This window comes from Ahaetulla prasina, chromosome 2 (genome assembly GCF_028640845.1).
Source record: "Ahaetulla prasina isolate Xishuangbanna chromosome 2, ASM2864084v1, whole genome shotgun sequence".
In the NCBI taxonomy this organism is placed as follows: domain Eukaryota; kingdom Metazoa; phylum Chordata; class Lepidosauria; order Squamata; family Colubridae; genus Ahaetulla; species Ahaetulla prasina.
In genome coordinates this window covers 177,906,956-177,919,785 of record NC_080540.1, presented here as the reverse complement: position 1 = coordinate 177,919,785, position 12,830 = coordinate 177,906,956, and the positions used below count along the sequence as shown (strand labels likewise).

The window sequence follows — 12,830 nt, the reverse complement described above, 5'->3', positions numbered from 1 at the left end:
TCAATGCAATTGCTGCATCTTGCATCTAACACAATCATGTTGTGTTTTGGTTTGATTCTGCTGTGTTCAGTAAAGATTATAATCTTTAGCTTTTGTTCCTGTGTCTCATTCATTAGCTGACAGCCTTGCATTGCCAGAAAAACAAAACATCCCTCCCAACAACAGCTTTTGATAGCAGCCAAGTCAACTGCTAACCATTTGGCAGTTAAAACTTGAGCTTACAGTCCCCAAACACAGAGCCTCTTTTTATGACACAGGTCCAACTGGTTGCTAAAAGGAGGAGAGGTTAAGTGGGACAAAATGAAAAATGAGAAGCATTACTGTACACATTTGAATTGAAATTACTGCTATATCCTTAAAGCTCATCTGCTATGGCATTTATAAACTAGGGGATAAGTCCTTGCTTAAAAAATAACAATTCCTTAATTTACATCTTAATATGACTTGACTCCATTTACACATTCTAAACTATTATGTAAAATCTGGCATGCTGTTCTTCAATTTTCACAGTTCTCCAAATTATATTTCATACTGCATCACGTTACACTGTATATGGTATTATTATCTTTTCTGTAACATCACAGCAATGTTGTAATTCTATGATTCTCCCCACCCATCTATTTAGAGAAATAGGAAAAACTGCATACCAAAACATATATTTTATAAAAAACAAAACAAGTACATACATTTAGGTAAACTATCAAAAGAACTGTTCCTTTTGTGAGCTCATGAAAATGCAAGCAAATCTTTATGCAAAAAAAGCATTTACAAACTAATATAGAAATAGAAAACAGTAAATTTCTCTTTGTTAAAATGTTAACGTTGGCATAGGTTTTTGTAGCAGTTTTTGAAGTTAGCTGCATAGTTGTTGTTTTTTCGCCAAAGTGATTTTTTTCTGGATTGTAATTTCCATATTGTTATTGGTAGTTTATTTTTTCTGGTTTTGTGGGATATTAGTGGTACATAAAGTTTAATGATTATTTTGACTTCGTGCAAGAAAATGTTGTAATGGTCGTCAGCAGTATTACAGCCAGAGAACAGAATTTGCCAATCAAGATATGAGAGTCCATTGTCTATGAGATTATAGTTGGCTTTTTTAAAGTGATAACGGAATCCCATCATTATGATGATTTTTGAGCAGGCGTAAGTTGAGACAAAAGTCAATCATGCTGTGGTTGCTGTTGGAAAATTGTTCTTTTGTTGTTGTTGTTATTGAAAAATGTTCTAAAACAGATTCATTTTCAAAAGGAAAGAGGTGAATCATGTAAAGACCACTTATATAAACCGTCAATTCTGAATACCTAGTATATTAATGTCAGTTGACAATGTATGAATATATGTACTATTTATCCTGGGCAATTTATTCTCTCCTCCCTGCTCACCAAGTCAGTTTAGAATGCATTGCTGCCCTTTGTCTTCAACCCACATCCTGTTACAATATTTTATAATAATGAAGATGCAATTGAGCTAACGTATCTTTATCAATTTGTTTTTGGGAAAAAAAGAAAGGAAGTTCGCTGGAGTTTCTCCAGATGCTAAATTCTGTAGGATCGAATATTGTGCAAAGTGCCATAAAAATACTATAAAGAAAACGTTTTATAGGGGAAGCAGAGATTTTTTAAAAATAATTTGCACCTTGTAAAATAAAATGATTTGATAATGCTTCTCACAGTCTATTAACCATGCCTTGGAGACACCCACCAACTATTTTTAGACTGGCAAATCTCTATTCAAAAATTGTTTAACTAACCAGTCAGTAAGGTAGACAATTGTAGACAATTTTCTACCTTACTGATTGGTTAGTTAGACAATTTTGAAATAGGAGGGACTTCTCTCAGTGACAGGTAAAAGCTACTGTCTGCTTCATTACACACTACTCTTCACCTACTAACTTATAAGGTGGGCTTTTTGGACAAGTTTTTCCAAGAGACTGACACACTTAAATTCAAAAATAGCCTGACAGACCCATGACTGGGGCAGAGATCCTCTGGATCAACAATCAGTCATTCATGCAACCTAAAAATAGCTAAAACTTTCTTCCTGAGCTTACTTACTTACTACCTTACTTACTTATTGCAAGGGTCATTAAGAGTTGGGTGGCATAGAAATTTAATATAGTACCTTATTACTATCAGTTGTATAGTCAGCCAGATGTTTAGACTAGATTTGGTATTTTTGTACACCTGTCAAGCTCTCCCCAAGGAGATGGAAAAGGTAGATGTTGTTGTTTGATGGTGTTAAAGGTATCATCACAGGATATAAGCTGCTCCAAGTAATGTTACCTTTTTCAATTGGCCGGTGGTGATTTTGTCAGTGCCAAATGCCGTGTTCAAGTGGTGCTCCAGATGTTTTCGGATTGTACCTGAGATGCCTATTATTTCTGGTACTATGCTTTCTTTTTCCACAATTATTCTACTTGTTTGCAGGTCTTTGTATTTTGTGATTTTCCTCCAGTTCTTTCTTTTCTCTTCTATTGCCTCCAGGTACCGCAATATCCACTATACAGATTTTTTTTGTTTTATAAAGACTCAATATTATAGGAATTGCTCAGAGAAAAATTCCTAATTTTTCAGGAAAGCTGTGGTGTAAAGTTTATGGCTCATTTCTGAGTATGTCTGCACAAAACTCCCACCTGACCTATGCGCCTCTGTAGATTATAAAAAATGAGAAGATTCATAAAATATTTAATGATTAAGACACATGTAAGAGAATGAAATCTTTTCTCACATAGGTAAAAGCTTCATTATCATACTAACCTTGAAAAATCATGCTTTTACCATTAATCTTAAATCAATTTAGCAAACAACTACCCATCCAAACTTCTAATCTTATGATCTCTGGAGAGGCAGTGGTAGGTTTCAAAATTTTTTACTACTGGTTCTGTGGGTGTGGCTTGGTGGGTGTGCCAGGGGAAGGATGCTGTAAAATCTCCATTCTGTCCCCACTCCAGGGGAAAGTTATTGCAAAATCCCCATTTCCTCCTGATCAGCTGGGACTCGGGAGGCAGAGAATAGATGGGGCGGGGCCAGCCGGAGGTGGTATTTATCAGTTCTCCAAACTACTAAAAATTTCCGCTACCGGTTCTCCAGAAGTGGTCAGAACCTGCTGAAACCCACCTCTGTGGAGAGGCCACATTTTTTTAAAAAAAATTAACTTCCAAGCTTTATGACTTTGGACTTGGTGATTTAATTTTGAATTTTCCCAGCTCTCACAGCAATATCCATAAGCTCTACCACCATGAAGATGGGAGTTTTGATATTGGGAGAAGAAAAAAAGGAGATGACTGGAAGAATGAAAACATAAATCCAAAGTAGATGCTTCATAATACAAAGTAGATGCTTCATACATTCATAATTTCCCACTCTCCAACCACAGATCCTGGGATTACTTGCAGTATGAGACTAGTCAGGAGGAAATCTCTTACTAGCTCCTGAGCCAGGCAAGGGTTTCAAGACTTTAGTCCTCCTGAAAATACTGTACTTGAAAATTCATGTGCAAATTAGCTTCATGAGAAAGCTTTGCTGCTTTGTTCACCTAATTTTGAAGGTCTGCAGAATGTACACCTTCAAGTGGTACACCTACCACTTATATAGACAGACTTCTCTTTGCAGTTGCTCAGATGGACTAAGGCCCAACCATGCTATAGACAGCATGTAATAGAACGCCAGTGACTTGGTTTGTAGCCTTCTACATACAAAGCAAGTGATGAATAACAGGGTTACTATGACCCTCCACAAACACCTTCATAATTATCAGAGGATAATTAGAACTGCAGAAAAAACAATTACGACCAACCTGCCTTCCATTGAAGACTTGTATAATGCACGAGTCAAAAAGAGGGCTGTGAAAATATTTACAGACCACTTGCATCCTGGACTTATATCGTTTCAACTCCTACCCTCAAAACGACGCTACAGAGCACTGCACACCAGAACAACTAGACACAAGAATAGTTTTTCCCCGAACGCCATCACTCTGCTAAACAAATAATTCCCTCAATACTGTCAAACTATTCACATTAGGCTGCATTACTATTGCTATTGGTCTTCTCATCGTTCCTGTCGCCCATCTCTTCCCACTTATGACTGCATGACTGTAACTTTGTTGCTTGTATTCTTGCTATTTATACTGATATTGATTGTATCCTAGTATGATTTGATTGCTTACTGTACGTATGACTGTCACTGGGTGTTGTGCCTTGTGATTCTTGATGACTGTATCTTGTATTTTTATGTACACTGAGAGCATATGCACCAAAGACAAATTCCTTGTGTGTCCAATCACACTTGGCCAATAAAGAATTCTCTTCTTCTCTTCTCTTCTCTTCTCTTCTCTTCTCTTCTCTTCTCTTCTCTTCTCTTCTCTTCTCTTCTCTTCTATTCTATTCTATTCTATTCTATAATATCATGGCGTCAACAACAGCCACAAGTGCAGAAAAGGCTTTTTAAAAGTCAAATATGAATGAGCATTAGCCACCACAAGAAGCCTCTACTCCATGACCCACCCCCTCTCTCCCTGCTCATAAGTTTCCTATCTTCTTCCATAACACCTGCTTAAGTGTCGGATGTTTCAGCCCCTTGCACACACTGGCTGTGCAGGAAAAGGGAGCCCCTAGACCAGAGGTGTCCAAACTTGGTCCCTTTAAGACTTGTGGACTTCAACTCCCAGAGTTCCTCAGCCAGCTTTGCTGGCTGAGGGACTCTGGGAGTTGAAGTCCACAAGTCTTAAGGGGACCAAGTTTGGACACCCCTGCCCTAGACCCTTTGTCTCTCCTAATTACACCCTTTCCCTCCATTTCTCCATGACTCATGCTCCAGCTACTAATTAAAACCAGGAAACAAGCTGGGGGAGCAGTTAGGATTATTTTAGAAACCATGCTGACTTTGGAGGGCACCAGCCTCTCGTCACCATAGAAACAAGGGCTTTAAAAAAATACGTTTCCCACCCTTGTCTGCATTTCCCCAGTGTATTTGCTCCCCATCCTAGGAATCTTCCCATCTTATCCCACTTATTCCACTTTCTGAAAAGTCTCCTCTGAAGAGAACATACTTGCTCTTCACTAGAACAGATTTATGAGTTGGGGTTCTGGTAACACACATTCCCTTAAACTAGGTGATTTGAATTAACGATAGAGACTGAGAGCCTGATTCAGCTTCTCTGACCTGCCTAGAAGGAGAGCTGGGTAGCTTGCTGCCTTCAAGTGCCCTTCTGAAACCCCTCCCCCCAACAGCTCTTTTTGCCATGATTGCTGAAAACCAACAGCGGTTTCTTGATATTTTAAGTGGGAAGAGATTAAAATCATGTTTCGAAACTGAAAAAAATCACAGTTAAAAAAAGCAAAAAATGCAAATTCCTCCAAGGACCATGTCTGCACATTGTGACCTTTATAATCCAAATTGTTTTCACTAAAACAGTATGGCATACTGTACATATGGGCCTGTCATCCTCTACAGCAGTGTTTCTGAACCTTGACAGCTTTAGGATATACGGACTTCAACTCCCAGAATTCCCCAGTCAGCATCCTTCACCACTGATGTAACTGAATAGGGCTGCTGGCAGTAAAATAATTTTTTGGCAGGGGGCAGGGTTTGCACATATTCTCTCTCCAGTGTATACACAAGCGGTGTGCATGGAGTAATTCCAGGGGTGAAATTTACTTACCTTCTCTAGTGGTTCGCCGATGTGTGCATACCGTGCATGCACCATGCGCGGGCTCATGGAAAATGTCACAAAAAAGTGACGTCATGACATCCGCATGGGTGGGCAGAGCCTCCTGCTGTGGCTGCTACCAGTTTGCCTGAGCCAGATAGAACCGGCGAGCACATATACATGCCATCAATGGTGGGATTCAACCAGTTCGTACCACTTCGGAAGAGCCGGTTGTTAACTTTCTAAGCAGTTTGGTGAACTGGTTGTTGGAAGAAACCATTAGGGCAGAGAACTGCTTATTAAATTATTTGAATCCCACCACTGCATGCCATTCACCTAAACGTTGCTTATTTTCAAACTGATAAAGAATTCTAGAGATCCAGAAAGTATCTGGAGCTGGATCCAAAAACCTGCAGGAAGATTACAGTATTTACTATAAGTACCCACTTTGATGGCAACATTTCCTTAAACTGCTCAGTGATTTTGTTCAATTCAGATGTTATTGATTCTTCTATTCAATTCACCATCATCAGTAATAATTTCCATCACTAATGTAAAAGACCATAATTCATTTATAATATAGTATTGTATACTAACAAGGAGACTGTACTCTCAAGATTGGAGAAAGATTATTTGGACCCCTTTCAGTCAGGTTTCAGGTGTGGATAGAGGACAGAAATAGCATTGGTGGATGGTCTCTGAGGGAAGCTACAAGGAGGTGGTACATCCATCCTTGCCTTTCTTGACCTCTTGACAGCTTTCAATACCATCAACCATGGTATCTTTTGGGCCAAATTAGGGAGTTGGGGATGGGGGAGCATAGTTTGGGCTGGTTCACCTCCTTCCTCCAAGACTAGTCCCAATAGGTGTTGGGGGTGGGGAGAGGTCCAACACACAGCCCTTACTTTGTCGGCTGCTCCAGGACTTGGCGCTCTCTCCAGTTCCTTTTAACAGCTACATGAAACCGCTGGGTGAAATCATCCATCATCATGGGATGAAATATCATCAGTGTGCTGTTTTCAGGAGTTTAAACATCTCCATCCCAGGTGAAGTAAGTGATGCTGTGGACACTCTCTGATGGTGCCTGGAGAATGTGAGGGCTTGAATGGGGAACAGGCTTCAGCTGAACCCTGGTAAGACAGAATCGCCGTGGGTGGAGGAGTATCTGGAGTTCATCATATTTGGTTCTGAATGAGGATGCACTATCCCAGACAGACCCATTGCATTGTCTGTAGGTCCTTCTGGACTCACAAATCCTGCTCAAGGAGCAGGTGGCAGTCATGACTAGTAGAACCTTTGTTCAATTTAGTGTTGTGTATCATTTATGCCCCTTCCTGGATAGGGAGGCCTTTCACTCGCTCATTCATGTCTTGGTCATCTCCCGTCTGGACTATTGCAATGTGCTCTTCATGGGACTACTCTTGAAAAGTATCCGAAATCTTTAATGGTACAATATCCACCCACGTGAGCAATTTTGGGCAATGAAAATACAGAGCATGCAACACCTCCGCTGCGCAAGCTGTATTGGGTGCCAGTCTCCTTCCAGGTCTAATTCAAGGTGTTGGTTATGACCTTTAAATTCCTAAATGGCATGGAGCCAGGCTACTTGCGGAACAGTCTTCTCCCCATTACACTGACTCATCCCACCTCGTCAGGAAGGAAGACGTATTGTGCACCCTGCTAGCTAAAGAATTTCAACTAGCGGGGTTGCACCTGCTCTTTGGAATATTCTCCAGCATGCAATCTTGGGCTTGGTTAATGCCTTAAAGGCCCTCCACTCACCCTTTAAAAACACACACACACACACACACACACAGTCCATCAGGGTGGAAACTTCTATGTTCTCTTTGTTTTCTCTTGACTGATAATACAGGAACTTGCAGCTGATTGTTTCCATGACTGTCTCCTGAATCTTTATCAGGCTGAGAACTGTTACACATGTATGGGCTGGAGGCAAAGATCTCTAGGATTGGTTTCAGATGGAGTTGGCCACCTTAAGTTGAAAAGGTGGAGAAAATAGGCACTGCCCAGGATTGTCGGCATTTCTCTTTTTTTTTATTCTACCTTCTGGAAGGGGAAATCAGCACTTGGCTTCCTTTCAACATGTTAGAGATATAGTACAGGGCTCTGAGGTTTGTGGTAAAGGTATGTTCCTACATGAAGAAATAAAATTTCTCCACATAGGAATTTGACATACAAGGAATATTTCTATCTCTTCACTATGTGAGATCCCTAGTTACAATTTTAAAATGGTACTCTTCTGAGAAGGGAAGAGATGAGGGCCACAATACTACTGGCCTCTTTGCCAGGGTGTGATAACAGTTTTAAAAACAACATATGTTTCTCTCCTGTCAAGAAGGCAGGAAAGTCCATCAATGGGGAAGTGTAGATGAATCTACAGTGAAAACAAGGCCTCAGCTCAAATAAAATTCCTGCCCATTCCTGATCAGCTTTCCTTGATTTTTCTAACTTCTTCCGATTCTCCAGTTCCATCTTATCTCCACATCTACCTCCTCTTGAGTAACCTGTGTGTATGAACCTTAGCCTGCCTGACCATTCCTGTTGTCCTCTTAATCTGAAACTTCAACCCATCCTGCAAAGGCAGCACAAAATGCTTCCGCAATGTGAGAGATGTGTTTGTGGGCCTTCCCCACACTTACATTAACTCGGCTGCATTGTTTCATTACGATGCCTTGAATCGTATCTCTGGCATTGGGAATTTTGTTTATGCCTGTTTGGTGATGATAACTTACTAGGATCTGTTTGATGTGTGGCAAAACCTGGTCTTCCAACAAAATCCAACTCTCTTTCCTTAGAAGACTCCACTAAGTGGAGTCTCCATGGATAAGATGCCTCAGCTCCCTTGAAGGCCTCTGCTTCCTACCAATGCCTCTGAGGAGCCTGTCCTGCTGCTGGTGGCTTTTGATAGATAGGCAAGAGCTGGAAAGAGACAACTTTCCTAACACAGGAAAGTGGAGCAGAGTTAGCACAGGAGGCAAGCAGCAGGGGGCATTCGTTGCCCTAGCAGCCTTGTGCTGCAGGGTGATCCATGGCCTTTCAAACCCCAGCATGGATTCTTCTGCCACCCTGCTAGGCAGCTGGCAACCTGCAATCACAGCTAATTGGCCTCAATGCAGGTACCTGATTCAATCTCGCCTCCTTATTTATGGAGCCAACCAAGGAGGTGTCACTAAAGGCTGGGGGTAGGAAGAGACACAAGCTGGGGAGAAGGGAGGGAGTCAGATAAAAGCCCTTTGATACTGTGCAGAGAATGATGGTGGTAGTGAGGTCAAGAAATAGCAATAAGCACAGCACTTCAATCCCCCGCAAAGGTCAGTTGTTCTTCAGAAGCACTGCAAGGCTTTTTACTACCGTGATATGCCTGCCGGTCCAGAATTGAACAAAAGGAGCTGGCAAACGAGAGAGAATGAATCAATCTGTCCTTTATTCAAGCAGTTCATTTAAGAGTTTTGCAGTTCCTTCCTCTGAAATATTGCAGGGATATTATCTATTCCAGTCTTTTGTCCATAAGAGCAGGAGTAGTTAATGATCTCCTAGGCTGCCTTGCGCCACAGTACTGTGTTTCTTGCCAGGAGCAGCTGCATTTCGAGACTGAGCTGCTGGTGCCCAATCCAAGCGGCTGCCCACACGGATCTAGGTGGTTGGTCTTTGCTACCTAAGCAAGAAACGTGGTGCTTGCCATGGAAACAGCTGTTGGAAAGCTGCTGCTGTGTATGTTTCTGTTGCTATGGCAATGTTTCCTGGCAGCAGCCCTGTACATTGTCACTCCCCCTCCTCCAAACTGTCATCTCCCTGCACCCCCTCATCCATCCCAGCAAATTCCTAGCAACCTGCCGCTACATTAGCCTTGTGGTTGGCTTGCCCAAGCGCTCACTTGGCAACCCCAGCCACACACTCCACTGAGGGTGTGACCTGGACTCTTGGCTCCCTCTTCTCTCTAAAGTCTAACCTTGCTGCTCCCAGAGTTGGGGATAATAGTCCAGGGAGGGCATATGCAGCCCTTGTGGAGGGGGAGGGCTGTCTAACTTGTGACAGGGACCTACCTCTCTCTCCCCAGCAGCTCTAGGCTTGTCTCCCAGCTCAGCTCCAACATATGAAGGCGGCACTTTGGGTCTCCGCATTTGTAGCACCAGATGGGATGGGATGATGACAAGGAGGGACTGCAAACAGCTCTCTCCCCTCCTCCACCTGACATCACAGAAATGTTATGTAAATGGGGGAGTTGTCACTATTTCTTTCTCGCTGCACATACACTGGCATTGGAGACAGGAGGACAGAACTTGCTGGGGGGAGGAATGTTGCACAACAAAACTGAGGAGAGATGGCTCAACCACACATTGGGTCTGATTATAAATTTCACCTCTCTCTCTTTCTTCATCAGCAGGATTGGTTTTAGATTTTTGCAAGCCCAGAGAAGTCACCTGTCCTTCAGGCCTAAAGGGTCCTGCTCTGAGAAGATGCTGCTCGCTGCTGCTTGGTTCCCTGCTGCTTAATCCAAATTTCCTACATTTTAAGATGTTTGTGAATACTTGGGAACAATGGAAAACAAATCCGATCTCAGGTTTTGCAGGCCAACACCCTTGTAAAACAAAAACTCTGGTCCAACCATCTAGAGACACTGCTATTTGCTCCTGAAGGGCTACAGCCTACTAAACCCCTAAAACTCTCTCAGTGTTTTCACAACCCACATCTTTGACATGGCTCCCAATAGTGAGAGATTTAGGAAGATGGGGAGTCAAATTGAAGGAGTTGACATGAACAACCAAGAAACAGGTGTGCAGTCTGTTGATAGCATATTTAAGAGCCATTGTGGTGCAGTGGTTAGAATGCAGAATTTCAGGCTAACTCTGTCCACTGACAGGAGTTCAATTCTCACCAGGCTCAAGGTTGACTCAGCTTTCCGTCCTTCAGAGGTTGGTAAAATGAGGACCCAGGGGCAAGAGAGTGCTGTAAAGCAGGGGTCCCCAACTCCAAGGCTGCAGTCCACTACTGGGCTGTGGCCTGTTCGGAACCAGGCCCCGCAGGCGGGCCAGTGTGTGTGTGAAGCTCCCCTCGCATGAGCAGTGGCCATCTGTTGCTCACGCATAAAGCTTCCCTCGTGCGAACAGCAGCCACTTGCACTCACATGCGAAGCTCCCTTCACACAAGCAACGGGCACATGCACCCTCCGCTCACACAAATGGAGCTGCTTGTGCATGCCTGCCTATTACTCACAAGGAACTATCCCTTCTCCCTCTGCCCCCAGGCCACCAAGCCAGAAAGGTTGGGGACTGCTGCTGTAAAGCACTGTGGAGTGGTATGTAAGTCTAAATGCTATTGCTATTGCTATTTCATCCAGATGGCCGGAAAATATTTTTTAAAACATTCCTAGAAATTCCACCTTAACAAACGCACGAACAGATGAGTCTTGGAAATATTTCCAATATTTACACCTAATATTAGCATTTAAAGTGCTTTTCTCTAGTCGGTGTAATTCTTGCTTCCTTGATCTTGTCCATCTTTGTGGGACTTGAAACCAGTAAGGACAGGCATTGCAACCTTTGCTTCTGGTATTTACCGACTGCTGTTGCAGAAACATTCAAGGCAGACTAATTCCTTTTTCCCTAACTCAGTGTACTGGTCATTGATCTTGAGGCACCATGGATCTCCTAAGAGAGATGGTTATGCTGCTGTAAACTCACATTGTACAGCAATGTTTCCATTACACACCATTGTGGCACAAAATGCTACCTCTGTTTTTCTAGCAGTCTCATCAGAAAGAACACAAGCTAGACAAACTTGATCATGCTCCTCTAGATTACTCATCATGCTACTGTACCCTGTTACTGCCATGATGTAATCATCCTGCCCCAAAGCATCACATTTCTGCTCCAATGTTTTTATTAATAAGGAAGGTTCTTGCTTTGCCGTAACACACGAAATATATGGAAGCAGGCCTGCTATGAGGCAAGGATCAGGCAACTGCCTTAGGCAGCTGAACATTAGCTTCAGTTAAGCCTGGCCAAACAGGAAACAGATAGCTGTAACCCACTGTATAACACTGTATTCTGGAAAAGTCATATAAATAAGCCTAGCTAACAGGATCTGTGCAAGGACACTATAGTATTCCACTTCCTAAGCTCATGGTTTCTTGCTGTTTCTTTAGAAACTGTCAGATCTGTTGTACCCATAAACAGCCAGAAAAATCAATGCAACCGTGAGGAATAATGGAAGCAAAAGTAGGAGGATAAAATGTGGCTTGTAATTAGAAAAGTGTTTATAGAGTGTGTTTATAGAAAGTGTTTATAGAAAGCAGAATGACACTCCCTTGGGTTTCAACTGTTGCTGCAGGGTGGTGAAGTCCCATCCACCACCAAATTTAGAAAGGACTTTTTGTTTCCTTAGACTGAGCCCTGCCTAGCAACTCCAGTAGCTGGCACTGATTCACTTACTGTTGGAAGAGGAAATATGCTAGCTGTTTGCTTCTCCAATGGCAAATCCCTTAAGAGAGGATCAAAGTGTCCCCTCAGCTTACCTGCGGCCACATTTGGCTGAAGGCAGGATTAGAGGAAGTGATGCTAGAGAAATGATTCTCAAACTGGAGACAGGGCTCTTCAGCAAGTCATTTCACTTCCTGGAGGTCCTGTGTGGAATGAAAGGATGGCAACTTCTGCTTCTCTTCAGCCTCACTTCTCTTTCAGCCTCTGATTGAGGTGCAAAAAGTGTGAATCACTAGCATTCCTTGTAGAGGCCCCCAAACTCCCTTGGCTTGCATAAATCCAAGAATGTTGCTCCTGGGTTCTGGGGCTGTTGTTGTTTTTAACATTTGAGGGATTCTAGATATTTTAAAGGATTCACTCACCCCTTTCAACTCCTGGAGCCCTTTTCCTAAATAAGCCTGGGCATCATCTATTTTTAGAGTACAGCCTTTTATATGTATGTTAAGGTTCTCAAGATGAGAAAAATGGAATATCTTTTCTTTACAATATACAGTTATCTCATGCTAAGTATTCACTTCAACCCCATTCCCAAGTGGTAGCATGCAAGGTAGCAAATGACAAGGTTACAAAAGCCAGTGCCAAATGTGATTTTGATCATGAAAGGCTACCATATGTAGGTCGTAAAACTACAGCTATCCACCAGTGGCAGCAAAGAATGCAGAAACCTCTAACAATTTGCTG

The 12,830-nt window shown here is 42.4% G+C and overlaps 1 protein-coding gene across 7 annotated transcripts in view; it reads right to left on the bottom strand.

Moving 5' to 3' along the window:
- IQSEC2 (IQ motif and Sec7 domain ArfGEF 2) overlaps positions 1–12,830 on the bottom strand; it is a 166,811-nt gene that overhangs the window by 124,519 nt on the left and 29,462 nt on the right. The gene's annotated exons all lie outside the window — the stretch shown is intronic.